The sequence below is a fragment of the Scyliorhinus canicula genome, chromosome 16 (genome assembly GCF_902713615.1).
Source record: "Scyliorhinus canicula chromosome 16, sScyCan1.1, whole genome shotgun sequence".
Taxonomy (NCBI): Eukaryota; Metazoa; Chordata; class Chondrichthyes; order Carcharhiniformes; family Scyliorhinidae; genus Scyliorhinus; species Scyliorhinus canicula.
The window spans coordinates 65976450-65992619 of NC_052161.1; the positions used below are offsets into that span (position 1 = coordinate 65976450).

General features: G+C 49.0%; 1 protein-coding gene across 13 annotated transcripts in view; it reads right to left on the bottom strand.

The window, feature by feature from the left end:
* The window catches only part of pcdh15b (protocadherin-related 15b), a 1980039-nt gene that overhangs the window by 704700 nt on the left and 1259169 nt on the right, over positions 1–16170 (bottom strand). The gene's annotated exons all lie outside the window — the stretch shown is intronic.

The window sequence follows — 16170 nt, forward strand, 5'->3', positions numbered from 1 at the left end:
CTGTGAAAAGCCCCTAGTCACCACATTCCGGCGCCTGTCCGGGGAGGCTGGTACGGGAGGCTGAGCAGCAAGAAGAAGGATTTGGGAGGTGGGTTTGTCCACATGTTGTGCAGTATTAACGCCACAGTGCCCATCTTTTATTTCCCCCAGCATGTTCCTTAGCCAGAAGTCAGCCTGATTAACAGGACGGGCTCCCTGTCAAGCAGGGAACGCTCCAGCTTCTGTGAGAAAATGGGCTGCTTTACTGTCCCACCTCCATTAATACTGGAATGGTGTCGGGTTTAAATATTTTTAAAATTCACATATCACCCAACTCCAACCTGTTTCTGTGGGTGAAAAGTCCCACCCAAATGACCCCGGCAAGAGAAAATTCAGCCCCAAAACAAAATAAAGTCAACTGACTTAAAGCAAAACCAGAGAATTTTGTCTGTGGAACCTGATTATCTCCTTGAGACTAAACAATTTTGATACATGGGCCTACTGTTCGAAAGAAGCTTTGATGTTTCTGTCTGAACTGCTGCTGCATGCAATCTGTCTAGTTAATAATCTTTCAAAAATATGGCACTGATGTAGATCTTCACTGCATGACCAACTGAATGTTACATTTAGAATTTGTTATAGAGATAAAACCAGTCACTGTAGAGCAGGCAAACATTTCATTTGATCATATTCCAAGAATGCAATTTTAAAATTCAACCTACTCACTAACCCAAATGACAGGTTACATTAGATGGCAGAGAAGAGATTTAAAACTGCTCTTTTTCTACTCATTGGTCAGCACATACGATAATGGGTTTTAATATCATAGCTTCATTGAATTATGGTTTCACAGCTCTATTAAACTCAACAACATAACACAGGGTACCTTGGCATTAAATATCATGCGAAGCCCCAAGAATTAACCACAGATTGTTTGAAAAAGTAAACTTTTTATGAAGGCCTTCTTGTAATGCTGCTGATCCCGACTGATTACAGTTTCCTTCAGATGTGTAATTAACATCTTATTCTGACTCAAAGGCAAATAAATATATGTGTAGGCAAGATCAGTTTTCCACATTATTTCCATGGGGTTGAATCCATTATTTTGTTCTTGCTCAAGCATCTGAACAAGGTACAGCATCCTTTATTTTCCAGCAAAAACTACTAGATTCCTAAATCATCAAGCAAACAACTTCTTGAACCTGTGGTAAATTTTATTTCAATCCAATCTCAGCGGTTCCATACAAACCTGACTCAGTACCTGGTCGGTAGACCACCATCAGCTTTCGATGAGCTCTGGTATACATGATATACCTGTCACCCAGCTGTAATTCAGTGCTACAAGGAATATTCAAATTCGCAAGCTAATTCAGTCAGTTCCTCGTCATATTCAGCTTCAACACTTCTCTGATTAGTGGGTGAAAAGCAAACTGATTTTTTGTTATCATCCATTGATTTTGACTGGGATAGTTGGACAATCTGTTGATTAACCTTTTGTGAATTGATCGGTGTTCTTATAGCATAAATAATTGCAAGTGGCTGAAGTACTTCAAGAAATTCATAATATTTGGTTTGTATCTTCTTTGTCATTTGAGAAAGCTTGTAAAGGGCCTCTCTGAAACATGCATTATAGCAGGGAACTTGGAAAAATTCAGGGTAGTCAGGCAGTGTCAACATGGTTTTATGAAAGGATATCATGTTTAACCAATCTTTTGCAGTTATTTGAAGAAGTAACATATGCTGTGAATAAAGGGGAACCAAAGGATACACTGCATTTAGATTTCCAGAAACCATTTTTTAAGGTACCATATCAAAGGTTATTGAGTAAAATAAAAGCACGAGGTGTAGGGGGTAACATATTGACATGGATAGAAGATTGAGAGCTAAAAGGAAACAGAGAATTGGCATAAATAGATCATTTTCTGGTTGTCAAGATGTAACGAGTGGTGTAGCGCAGCATGTGTTGGGTCCTCAACCTTTTACAATATATATCAGTGGCATGGATGAGGAGACCAAAGGTATGGTTGTTAAATTTGCAGATGACACAAAGATAGGCAGGGATGGAAGACATTAAGAGGACAAAAGGGGGCTAGAAAAGAGCTAGACATTGATTAAGTCAGTTCACAAAGATCTGGCAAATAGCATATAATGAGGGAAAATGTGATTTGCCCATTTTGACAGGAAAAATAAAAAGGAAACATATTGGGCGCGATTCTCCGGACTCACGACGGTTCGGAGAATAGCGGGCGTCGGAAATTTTTACGGCGACGCTGTTCCGACGCCCTCCCGCTATTCTCCGAACCCCGCAAATTGTCGGAGTCGCGTTTCCCGACAGACGCCTCCTTCCCGCCCCTGACACGACCAGAATCGCCACTGAGAGCCCCCCCGCTATTCACCGGCCCGGATGGGCCGAAGTCCCGACGTCATGGCGCCCTGTTTGGACGTCGTGAAACACACCTGCTTTTTAAATTCGTCAACCAGTCGGCCTGGCTGACGACTGCTTGGAGGAGGTCAGGGCACCACTCTGCGCACCGCTCAGCGCACCGTTCAGCGCACCGCTCGAGTCTGGCCACAACGGGGAAGGCATCCCTGGGAACGGGAGGGGGTCCAGAACGGGGGCAGTGGGGGGGAGACGGGGGAGGCAGTGGGGGAGACGGGGGAGGCAGTGGGGGAGATGGAGGGGGAAGTGGGGGAGACGGAGGGGGCAGTGGGGGAGACGGAGGAGGCAGTGGGGGGCGACGGAGGGGGGGGGGTTAGGTAGAGAGTGAGCCGTCCAACCCCGTAACAAAATGTCTGCCAGCATGCCATGGTGTGCAGGTGACGAGGACACGGCCGCTGGTTCCCCTGTGGCTTCCGGCCACAGGCCACTGACGCACCCATGAGGAGGCCATAGTTTACTGGCCGTTGGATGCAGAAAGTGACCAGGGGTTAGGCTGACCGCGTGTCAGCAGTGCGACCAGGCCACCGGGACACACTGGTATCCCATGGCTGGCGGCTACCGAGGTGTCGACTAACGTCCGTCTAACATGTCCCGTTTCTCTGCCTCCTACCACCCTTCTGTAGGTTAGCACGATGCATGGGAACAGAACGGCTATGTTCTGCGCAGTGGTTGGGGCCGCTCTACTGGATTTGGAGATGCACCAGCATCCACACCCACAACCCGCAGTGGCTGCAGGGCCAGCTGCAGCAGCAGAGGGAAGGGCCGAGGAGTTGCCAGTCGTCGAGCAGCATGGGGGGGGGGGGGGGGGGGGGGGGGGAGGAGGGGGAGGAGGAGGAGGAGGAGGAGGAGGAAGAGGAAGAGGAGAGAGTGAGGGTGCAGCCACGGCGTCAGAGGCGACGACCAAAGCCGAGGGTGTACCGTGTCCGGGTCTCTTTCCTAACAATGCCGGACATCACCTGCAGGAGAAGACTCCGGCTGAGTAGGCAGACGGTGATACATATCTGCGAACTCCTGTCGCACCTCGCCCCACGTGGAACGGGGGGAGGACACGCGATCCCGGTAGCCATCAAGGTGACGGTCGCTCTGAACTTCTATGCTACCGGCTCCTTCCAGTCTCCGAGCGGGGACGTCTCCGGGATCTCCCAGTCATCGGTGCACAGGTGCATCCGGGATGTGACCGACGCCCTCTATGCCATCGCCGATCGCTACATCACCTTTCCCGAGGACCAAGCAAGTCAAGACTCACGAGCCCGTGGATTTGCCAGTGTGGCCGGGATACCGAGGGTTCAGGGGTCAATCGACTGTGTTCACGTCCCCATGCGCCCGCCTGCTGTGGACAAGGAAGTGTTCACAAACAGGAGGGGGACATACTCCATTAATGTCCAGGTGGTATGCGACCCCCACATGAGGTTCATGAACGTCTGTGCAAGGTTCCCAGGGAGTGTGCATGACTCCTACATACTAGCGCAGTCGTTCATCCCTGCGATGTTTGAGGGACGTCCCCCCCGGCTGAGGGGCTGGTTGCTAGGTGACAGGGGTTATCCGCTGAGGTCTTGGCTGATGACGCCTATACGGAGGCCTCAGACCAATGCGGAAACACGATACAACGAGGCCCATGCAGCAACCAGGGGTGTGGTGGAGCGCTGCCTTGGCCTCCTGAAGATGAGATTCAGGTGCCTGGCCCGCTCCGGAGGGGCCCTGCAGTACCAGGCCGACAGGGTCGCTCGCATTGTAGTGGTCTGCTGTGTGCTGCACAACATCGCGATGCTGAGGGGAGATGACCTGTTGCAGGAGGCGGAGGGAGAAGCTAGTGGCAGTGGTGCCAGCACAGAGGAGGAGGAGGAGGAGGAGGAGGAGGAGGAGGCTGGCGGAGTGGCGGGCGCAGAACGCAGACACGACCCAGGTGCTGGTGATGTCCAGGAGGCGGCACGACGGACCCGGCAAGGACGGCGGGCACGCGACGCCCTGGTGGCAGCACGGTTCACGCATCGCATGTGACGTCCCCGATGAACACCAAACCACCACCTGCATCGCTAGTCATGCAGAGGGTCACCACACAACTGCCACCACCACAACCCCCCCCCCCCCCCCCCCCCCCCCCCCCCCCCCCCTCAGTGTACACTGCTCCACTTCGACATGACGCTTATCACTGGGTCCAGATGGTATGGCACAATATTGATGGCTGTGTCAGCGGGTGTGATCAGTGCCATGTGGAATGATGACAGCCCGCTCTGCGAAGAGCTGTGAGCTCAGAATCGTTAGAGAGAGTCTGACCCATGGCAATAGCTGAACCATCCACCTTGGTGGCCGCTGAGTTCGTCACTGACACTCCATCACGTGCCCGCGTGGGCTAGCTGTGGGAGGGGGGTAGGGGTAGGGACTGCACACCCGGCACCGAGGTTTCACCACCCGTCACCCCCAGCGACACTCGGTCACCATCACGATTCCTGTGGCTGTGGAACAATCACACGGTATTACAAGTAAGGTGGAACAGTGCGTTTAATATTAACAATTATTTACAGGTGCCCTAGCCCCTACAACTAAACTGTGCCCTTCACCCGTGCCAACTTACTCAGTGTCTATCTTAGTTGCCTTACGGGCCCTACCACTACGTCTAAGTGAATCCCCAGATGATACAGCAGGAGTGGAGGAGGATTGCTGCGAATCGCCCCCCTCGACTCGTTTCTCCTTGGCTATGCGTTTCCTGGGGCGACCCGGCCTTGATGGGCCAGGCTGCTCTGCGGGCGTCTCGGGTGACATTGTGCCACCCTGCTCTGCCTGCTGCCCACCCGATGCACCAGGGATGGGACGGGGGGAGGCCGAGAATTCCGGGACGTCCCGTGATGGAGTTAATGGGACGGGCCCCGAAACCTCCTCCTCCCTCGGGGAGCCCGGTGGCCCCCGGGCCTCACTTTGGGACAGAGGTGCGAGCGGGGAGGTTCCCCGTCGCACCACCGACACCTGGCGCTGCCAGTCCTGGAGGCCTGCAACGGTATCCACCAGGATCCGAAGGTTTGCAGAGACGGAGTCCAGGGAGTTAGACATTCCCGCCAGGGACTGTGCGATCTCAACCTGTGTGTGCACGACGCCATCCAGCACATGTGTCAGGCGGTTGATGGTCTCCGCGACTGACAGCTGGGACTGTGCCAGCGACTGCTGGGACTGTGCTATCGACTGCTGGGACTGTGCCATGGCGTGCTGCGACTGGCCAATGACCTGCTGAGACTCGGCCATGGCCCGCAGGGCGCCGGCAATGTCGTTTTGGCTCTGGCACATTGCTGCCTGTGAGAGGGCAACCCTGTCCAGGGCCGAGGATGACGCGTGCACATTAACCCCAACGTCTTGCATAACCTGACCCATTGCCTCCACCGCGGATGCCACCCGTGCGGTGTCGGACTGGGTCTCTGCCATGAGCGGCACCACTCCCTGCTCTTGGATGCGGTTCGACTCCTCTAACAGCGTCTGCAGAGTCTGGAAGGAAGCCCTCATCCCGTCATTGTTTCCCTGGGTTTCCTGAGGCATCGGCTGTGCGGGTGGGTTGATAAACTCCAGGAACTCAGAAAACGTCTGGGAGCCAGCTGCATCCTGGGCCTGGTCTGGCCTCCGCGAGTCCGGGCCCTCTGTTGCTCCGACCTCCACCTGCTGTACCTGCTCATCTGTGATGTGCCAACCAGACTGTGCCCCAGGAGACTCATCACTAAATAGGCCCGCCGGGGTGTGTATCTCTGGGATGATGGATGTGGTGGGAGAAAGCAGTGCCGCAAGCCCGACGCTCTCAATGCTTAGGGCCTCGTCCATGGTGTGGGGCTGCTCAGCGACAGGAGGGTTGTCCCTGGCCATTTCTGGTGGTGGTGGTGGACTTCGAACCCTCTGTGCGTCCTGGTCCGCAGATTGGGTTGGGGCGGATAGGGCTGCCCGCTGATCGGGCACCCTCTGTTGTGAGGCCCCGGGTGAGGTGGCGGCAGATTCCTGTCTCCGTCTGCAGCCAGACGGACCTGATCGTTGGGCATCACGTCCTAGGAAAGAGAATGAGACGGGTTATTTTGATTTGCTCGGCAGGCCGCTGGACGGTCCCAGTGGGCAGGGTGTGTGAAGGGACAGAGGATGGGGGAGGTGTCCCAGTGGGCAGGGTGTGTGAAGGGACAGAGGATGGGGGAGGGGGGGGTGTTTGTCAGGGAGGGTTGTCTCACTTGCTGCAGTTCCGCCAACCTCGCATTGCGCGATATCGCGGGTGGCAGACCCCCCAACAAGGTCCAGTGCCCTCTGTTCAAAGGTGCTGAGGGGGTGCATGTTGGGCGAACCCCCTCCAGTCTTGTGCCGCTCACGGTGGTTATGACCGGCCTTGGCCTGTTGGGGGAGGGAACATAGGTAGATCATTACAAAACGGTAGGTATCAGCAGTCCGTTCAGATACTGGCACAGTTTGGGGGGGGCAAGTTGTCATCAGACGATTGCATCTCTCCTCGGGGCCAGAGCGCTGGGTCTGTGACAACTTTGTGAACCACCCTCAAATAACTCTGCCCCAATCCCCCCCCCCCCCCCCCCCCCCCCCCCGGGCAGTTAAGGGGGAGGGATGGTTGTGACTAGGGGGCACCCTCATGGCACTTACCCTGGCAGACCTTGTGAGGTCGTGTAGCTTCTTTCGACATTGCTCTGCTGAGCGAGGGGTCTGCCCCACAGCACTGATGGCAGCAGCCACGTCACGCCAGGCCTGGCGTACCGTGCTGGCAGGTTGGCGATGCCCTCTCCGCGGGCGGATGATGCCCCTCCTCTGCTCCACGGCATCGAGCAGCGCCTCGACGTCTGCATCTACAAAGCGAGGAGCAGCTCTCCTCGGCTCCGACATCCTGCCCGACAGATTCTGTGGTCGCCCGCGTCTTTTTACGGCGTCGGGCGGCGTCACATGGGCGGGTTCGTGTCGTCGTCGCGTTCCGTCGTCATCACGCACGTAATTGACGCGGCCGCGCTACTAGCCCATTTCCAGGAAGTGAATCCGTCGGGAAATGAAGCCTTCGCGACCGTCGTAAAACGGTCCCGATTTTTACGACGGTTTGCCGACTTTCCGCGGGTGCGGAGAATTTCGCCCATTGTGCGCGGTTCTCTCAATAATATTTCCTCTCGGTGCTCCGGTTTTCTTCCACAGTCCAAAGATGTGCAGGTTAGGTGGGTTGGCCATGCTAAATGGTCCCTAGGGTATGGGGATACGGTGGGGAGATTGGGCCTAAGTAGTTTAGGCCTATACTCTCTAGAGTTTAGAATGTTGAGGGAAGATCTAATTGAGGGATGCAAGATGCTAAAAAGTCTGGATAAAGTAGACGTGGAAGTGATGCTTCCTCTGGTGGGGCATTCTCAAACGAGGGGTCATAATCTTAGAATAAGAGGCAGCAAATTTAAAACAGATTTGAGGAAAAACTACTTCTCCCAAAGGGTTGTGAATCTGTGGAATTCGCTATGCCAGAGTACAGTGAATGCAGGGGCAGTGAGGAGGAGTTAGACAGATATTTAATTGGTAATGGGTTGAAGGGTTTTGGAGAACGGGCAGGACAGTGGGGTTGAGGCCAGGATGTGATCAGCCATGATCACGTTGAGGGTGTTAGGCTTGGGAGGCTAAATTGCCTACTCCTGCTCCTAGGCCATGGCTTCTAGGGAGGAGATGCTTTGGCTGATATCGCAATCCAGCTCTTGGTCTGTAACATTGTAAGTAGCAGATGAGGAAAATATCAGCCATGATAGAATGGCAGAGCAGACAAGATGGGCCAAATGGCCTATTTCTGCTCCTTTATCTCCTCAATTTATGAAGTTATGAACTTATGAAGTAGGGTGCTCTTTCAGAGGGTCGGGCAGACTCAATGGGCAGAATGGCCTCCTTCTGCACTAGTCGGAATTATATGAAAATAGAAATCTTTTGTAATAGAACGTAGCTCATACAGTGCAGGAGGCCATTCGGCCCATCGAGTCCACACCTACTCACCTAAGCCCTCACTTCCACCCTATCCCTGTAACCCAATATCCCCTCCTAACCTTTTTGGTCACTAAGGGCAATTCATCATGACCAATCCACCTAACCTTCACGTCTTTGGACTGTGGGAGGAAACCGGAGCACCCGGAGGAAACCCACGCAGACACGGGGAGAATGTGCAGACTCCGCACAGGCAGTGACCCAGCGGGGAATCGGACCTGGGATCCTGGTGCTGTGAAGCCACAGTGCTATCCACTTGTGCTACCGTGCTGCCCTAGGTAACACAGTAACTTTAAAAAATATATTCCACAATTTTGCTGGGACATTCGATGTGGCATAATTTTCGGGTATATGTAGAATTCATTGTGAAATTTTAATCCTGGGGTTAATCCAACATTTAGAAGAATTACTGCAACTGTTCTCCATCAACACAGATTCAATGTTAGTTTAATTGAAGAGTGCCAGCTGACTGGAACACAATTAAAATAATTAGAAGGGATGGTTCATTTGAACACCAAATGGACTAGAATTGTTCGTGATAAAAACCTGAATAAAGAGATTATAAAATAAACATTGAATTCCACCAATACTTGAACATGTAAGTGTGTTTATTTTTTACTTAAATGTTGCTGTCCCAATTGTGCAACGACTATACAGATTTCCCGGCGTGATGGAGACGCATAAAGATAAGCGACATCATCAGCTGACTTTCTCATGTTTGCAAAATAACCTGGACTCTGCTGGGCTTAAAACAATAGTTTTAATTCTTTGGATAAAGGAAAATTAGCCAGAGTTCCATTCCTGATATGATTCTCGGTACAAAAAAGGTGGGGGTATCGGGGGAAAGTGCTAGGCTTAACTGTGATAGTTCCCAGGATTAAATGGGTCCCTGATTCTCAGATCTAATGAAAACCTTTTAGGTGAGAACAATTGTCAGAACGGCCAATAGTCACTTAGTAGTAGAGAACATGACAACTGTTTTTCATCTTATACTCATCAGGACTGATTCACAAGAGTACCAAATCTCAAAGGGAGCACCAATTTACATTACATGAGAAGAGGCTGCTGATTGGTTTGCAATTGGATTCCGATTGGTAGAGGAATTGCAATGGAGAATGCACCAGGTAACAGTTAACTGACAAGTTTCATTTAAATTCAAACCAGGGAGGTCGATTTATATTGGTCAAGGCATTGCTATGGGGAATAAATCAGGAAATGGCCGCCTCCAAGCTTTTAGTTCATTGAAAAATGCACAATGTGTTGACATGGGGCGAGATTCTCATGCCTCTCCTAGTGTGACCATCAGCGGGATCTTCTGGGCCCACTGCTATCAATGGGATTTCCCATTGAATACACCCATGCCACCGGGAATCCACCAGAGGTGCATCGTCGAAGTGACTGGAAAACCCCACCATGTGCGAACAGCCAGAAGATCTTGCCCATGTTCTTTCTGTTTGTAAAAGACAGGGCCCTGTGTGTGAACAGATGTAGCTTTTAGCATGCATAGGTGAGTCACGCTGCAATCCAACTGTTAATCTTAAACTGGGTGTTAGTGTAATTCTTTGTGCAATCAGGCTTGTTTTGTAAGTGATATCGAAATGTTAAATCATATTAAATGTTGAACAATATGCTCTGAGCTTTGCAAAGACAGGCTGGCTTGAGCATGGTCAGTATTTGCCTGTTGTGAAGAGCGGGAAGGACATGCTGTTTGATACAATCCACAAGTCATTGGCATGTACAGCCTACCTACACTCGCATTTCATTGACATTGGAATTCATATACCACATTGCTTGTTGGACGATTTTTGCTTTCAGTCTGTAATGGTTTTCACTGTAGATTCATCAGGATTTCAAGACTTCTCTGCAGATTCAGAAACCAGCAGGCAGTAAACCTATTTATGGAGAAAGAGAGAGAAAGCAACTCACAGCTTCTTCTCTCAGTGTCCAAGCACATTCTGTTTCCTCCTGCGTTCCCTGAAAACATCCCACCTGGTAGGACCCAATCACTGATTTGATTTGATTTATTATTGTCACATGTATTAGTATACAGTGAAAAGTATTGTTTCTTGCAAGCTATGCAGACAACCTATACCGTACATAGGGAAGGAAGGAGAGACTACAGAACGTAATGTTACAGTCATAGCTAGGGTGCAGAGAAAAGATAAACTTAATACAAAGAAAAAAGAACAAAGAAAAGTACAGCACAGGAACAGGCCCTTCGGCCCTCCATGCCTGTACCGACCACGCTGCCCGTCTAAACTAAAATCTACACTTCCGGGGTCCGTATCCCTCTATTCCCATCCTATTCATGTATTTGTCAAGATGCCCCTTAAATGTCACTATCGTCCCTGCTTCCACCACCTCCTCTGGCAGTGAGTTCCAGGCACCCACTACCCTCTGTGTAAAAAACTTGCCTTGTACATCTCCTCTAAACCTTGCCCCTCGCACCTTAAATCTGTGCCCACTAGTAATTGCCCCCTCTACTCTGGGAAGAAGTCTCTGACTATCTACCCTATATATGCCCCTCATAATTTTGTAGACCTCTATCAGGTCGCCCCTCAACCTCCGTTGTTCCAGTGAGAACAAACTGAGTTTATTCAACCTCTCCTCATAGCTAATGCCCTCCATACCAGGCAACATCCTGGTAAATCTCTTCTGCACCCTCTCTAAAGCCTCCACATCCTTCTGGTAGTGTGGCGACCAGAATTGAACACCGTACTCCAAGTGTGGCTTAACTAAGGTTCTATACAGCTGCAACATGACTTGCCAATTTTTATACTCAATGCCCCGGCCAATGAAGGCAAGCATGTCGTATGCCTTCTTGACTATCTTCTTCACCTGTGTTGCCCTTTCCAGAGACCTGTGGACCTGTACACCTAGATCTCTCTGACTGTCAATACTCTTGAGGGTTCTACCATTCATTATATATTCCCTTCCTGCATTAGACCTTCCAAAATGCATCACCTCACAGTTGTCCGGATTAAACTCCATCTGCCATCTCTCCGCCCAAGTCTCCAAACAATCTAAATCCTGCTGTATCCTCTGACAGTCCACATCACTATCCGCAATTTCACCAACCTTTGTGTCATCCGCAAACTTACTAATCAGACCAGTTACATTTTCCTCCAAATCATTTATATATACTACGAACAGCAAAGGTCCCAGCACTGATCCCTGCGGAACACCACTAGTCACAGCCCTCCAATCAGAAAAGCACCCTTCCATTGCTACTCTCTGTCTTCTATAACCTTGCCAGTTCTGAATCCATCTTGCCAGCACACCTCTAATCCCGTGTGGCTTCACCTTTTGTACCAGTCTGCCATGATGGACCTTGTCAAAAGTCTTACTGAAGTCCATATAGACAACGTCCACTACCCTACCTGCATCAATCATCTTTGTGACCTCCTCGAAAAACTCTACCAAGTTAGTGAGACACAACCTCCCCTTCACAAAACCATGCTGCCTCTCGCTAATACGTCCATTTTGTTCCAAATGGGAGTAGATCCTGTCTCGAAGAATTCTCTCCAGTAATTTCCCTACTACTGACGTAAGGCTCACCGACCTGTAGTTCCCTGGATTATCCTTGCTACCCTTCTTAAACAAAGGAACAACATTGGCTATTCTCCAGTCCTCTAGGACATCACCTGAAGACAGTGAGGATCCAAAGATTTCTGTCAAGGCCTCAGCAATTTCCTCTCTTGCCTCCTTCAGTATTCTGGGGTAGATCCCATCAGGCCCTTGGTACTTATCTACCTTAATATTTTTCAAGATGCCCAAAAACCTCGTCTTTTTGGATCTCAATGTGACCCAGGTTATCTACACACCCTTCTCCAGACTCAACATCCACTAATTCCTTCTCTTTGGTGAATACTGATGCAAAGTATTCATTCAGTACCTCACCCATTTCCTCTATCTCCACCCATAGATTCCCTCCCCTGTCCTTCAGTGGGCCAACCCTTTCCCTGGCTACCCTCTTGCTTTTTATGTATATGTACAAAGCCTTGTGATTTTCCTTAACACGAGGTATGTCCATTCAAATGTCTGTTGGCAGCAGGGAAGAAGCTGTTCTTGAGTCGGTTGGTTCGTGACCTGAAATTTTGTATCTTTTTCCTGATGGAAGAAGGTGGAAGAGAGCATGTCTGGGGTGCGTGGGGTCCTTAACTATGCTGGTTACCTTTCCGAGGCAGCGGGAATTGTAGACAGAGTCAATGGATGGGAGGCTAGTTTGCGTGATGGACTGGGCAACATTCTTTTGTAGTTTCCTGCAGTTTTGGGCAGAGCAGGAACCATACCAAGCTGTGATACAACCAGAAAGAATGCTTTCTATGGTGCATTTGTAAAAGTTGGTGAGATTCGTAGATGACATGCCAAATTTCCATAGTCTTCTGAGAAAGTAGAGTCGATGATGGGCTTTCTTAACTATAGTGTCACCATGAGGGGACCAGGTTGCTGGTAATCTGAACACCTAAAATATTGAAGCTCGTGGTCCTTTCTACTTCGTTCCCATTGATGTAGACAGGGGCATGTTCTCCTCTACGCTTCCTGAAGTCGATGACAATCTCCTTTGTTTTGTTGACATTGAGGGAGAGATTATTGTTGTCGCACCAGTTCACTGTTTGTCACCGGGCAGAATACAGTCTTTGGCCAATCCATTGGCCACCAGCCAACCAATCAAACTGAATCCCTCTGATCTCTCGGGTGCCATAAAGTCTGACTGCTTCTCAAACTCAATGTTCATAGCAGTGTACTACCTTGCTACTTTTGTGTTCCTCATTTCTTCTACTCAACTTAAAGTCCATTAAATATCCATGGATCAAAAATGATGACAACAAAGTAAAATAAATGGAAAATAAGGGATTCAACAGGATGGGTCCTGACACATGAAACCATTAAACTTTGCTCAATTCAATAACAATACAAAAGAACAATACAGCACAGGAACAGGCCCTTCAGCCCTCCAAGCCTGTCCCGGTCATGATACCAGCCTTTGCCAAAACCCTCAGCACTTCCTTGTGCCATATCCTTCTATACCCATCCTATTCATGTGTTTGTCAAGATGCCTTTTGAACGCCGTTAATATATCTGCTTCCACAACCTCCCTTGGCAACGTGTTCCAGACACTCACACCTTCTGCGTAAAAAACCTGCCTCGCACAACTCCTCTAAACTTTGCCCCACAAACCTGAAACCTATGCCCCCTGGTGACTTGACTCCTCCATCCTGGGAAAGTGTCTGCCCATCCACTCTATCCATGCCCTTCATAATCTGTAGACCGCTATCAGATCATCCCTCAACCTCCGTCTTTCTAATCAAAACAGCCCGAGTCTATTCGGCCTCACCATATAGCTAACACCCTCTAGACCCGACAGCATCCTGGTAACCCTCCTCTGCTCCCTCTCAGAAGACTCCATATCCTTCTGGTAGTGTGGTGACCAGAATTGTGCGCAATATTCCAAATGCGGCCTCACAAGGTTCTCGACAACTGTAGCATGACTTTCCAGTTTTTATACGCAATGCAGTCCAATGAAGGCAAGCGTTCCATATGCTTTCTTGACTACCTTGTCCACTTGTGTTGTGAACTTCAAAGATCTGTGGAGCTGCAAGCCCAGATCTCTCTGACTGTCTATATTCCGATGAGTTTCAGCATTTATGGTATATTTCCCCTCTATGTTCGACCTACCAAAGTGCATTATCTCACAGGTAAAACTTCATTTGCCATTTCTCTGCCCAGGTCGCCAACCTATCTATGTCCTGCTATATCTTCTGAAAATCCTCAACACTATTTGCCACTCCACCAACCTTGGTGTCATCTGCGAACTTACTAATCAGATCGGTTACATTTTCCTACAAATCGTTTATGTACGCTACGAACAACAGAGGCCCAAACACAGATCTCTATGGATCACCACTAGTCACAACCTTCCATTCAGAAAAACACCCTTCTACTGCTACCCTTTGCCTTCTGTGACCGAGCTAGTTCTGTATCCATCTTACCACCTCACCTATGATCCCATGTGACTTCACCTTTTGTACCAGTCTGCCATGAGGCACCTTGTCAAAGGCTTTACTGAAGTCCATGTAAACAACATCCACCGCCCTCTCCTCATCAATCATCTTTTCACCTCCCCAAAAAACTCGAGGCACGACTCCTCTTTCACAAAACCATGTTATCGTTTATGAATCCATTTGTTTCCAAATAGGTATAAATCCTGTCCCTGAAAATTCTCTCCAATAATTAACCCACTACCGATGTGAGGCTCACCGGCCTATAGTTTCCAGGATTATCCCTGCTACCTTTCTTAAACAGCAGTACCACATTCGCTATTCTCCAGTCCAGGCCAATGAGGATACAAAGATGTCAGTCAAGGCCCCAGCAATTTCCTCCCTAGATTCCTTCTGTATTCTGGGGTAAATCCCACCCGGCCCAGGAGATCTATCTACCTTAATATCTTTTAAAAGATCCAATACCTCCTCCTTTTGATGTTAACATGATCCAGACTGTCCACATACCCTACCCTGGATTCATCTTCCACAAAGTCTCTTTCTTTGGTGAACACTGATGCAAAATACTCATTTAGTACCTCGCACATTTCCTCTGGCTCAACACATCGATTCCCCCCACTGTCCTTAAGTGGTCCAATCCTTTCCCTGACCACCCTCTTGCTTTTTACATAGGAATAAAAAGCTTCGGGATTCACCTTAATCGTACTTGCCAAGGACTTTTCATGACCCCTCCTAGTCCTCCTAATTTCCTGCTTTCGTACCTTCCTACTTTCTTTATACTCCTCAACGGGTTCAACTGTCCCCACCCTTCTAGACCATACAAAAGTCTCCTTTTTCTTTTTGACAAGGTTCACAATATCCCTCGTTATCCAAGGCTCTCAAACTTCCCATGCTTATCCTTTGTTCTCACAGGAACTTTCCTGAATCCTAACCAACTGTCGCTTTAAAGACTCCCACATGTCCGATGTTGATTTACTATCCACCAGCCGCACCCAATCCAAATTCTTCAATTCCTGGCTAATGTTATCATAATTTGCCTTTCCCCAGTTTAGCACCTTAACGTGATGGTTGCCCTCATCCCTGTCCAAAAGTACCCTAAAACTTACAGAATAGTGGTCACTACTCCCAAAATGTTCCCCGACTGAAACCTCAACCACCTGTCCAGACTCATTCTCCAATATCAAATCCAGTACTGCCCCTTCCCTAGTTGCACTGTTAATTTTCTTAATGAAGCCAAGGAATAGCAAAAATCTCTGGATACCTTGGAACGAAAAGATTACAACAATCCTTATTTTGCACTGTAGGAAGGAAATCAAGAAGTCTGTTTTATTGAGCAACTACTTATCAAAATAGCATTGTAGACTTCACTTGATGACTTCAATCTTTGATAAAGCACCCTACTTCAGCTATTTTGACACGCAAATTGCAAAAAAAAAAAACGACTTGCTGAAAATGCTATTATCCTTCCCGGGGTAAATTTATTTGGATCCATGATTACAGGTTTAACGAGGCACATTTGAAATGGTTACAGTAAATTAAAATGGTTACAGAAAATGATTACCAATTTGCCAGGCTGAGAATATAGAGTAATGATAAAGAAATTGCAGCTAGTTTATCACTTTAACTCCAGAAAAATCAACCCTCAGATATCCAGCCTCAGAATGCTCAAATATGTTATTTTACTTCCAGCAAGTAAATACTTCACCAATATTTTGCTCAAATTGCAATTAGCGGTGGTCATACAATCACCAGAATGGGACAACATTTTCATTTTCATTTCATTTCATTTCA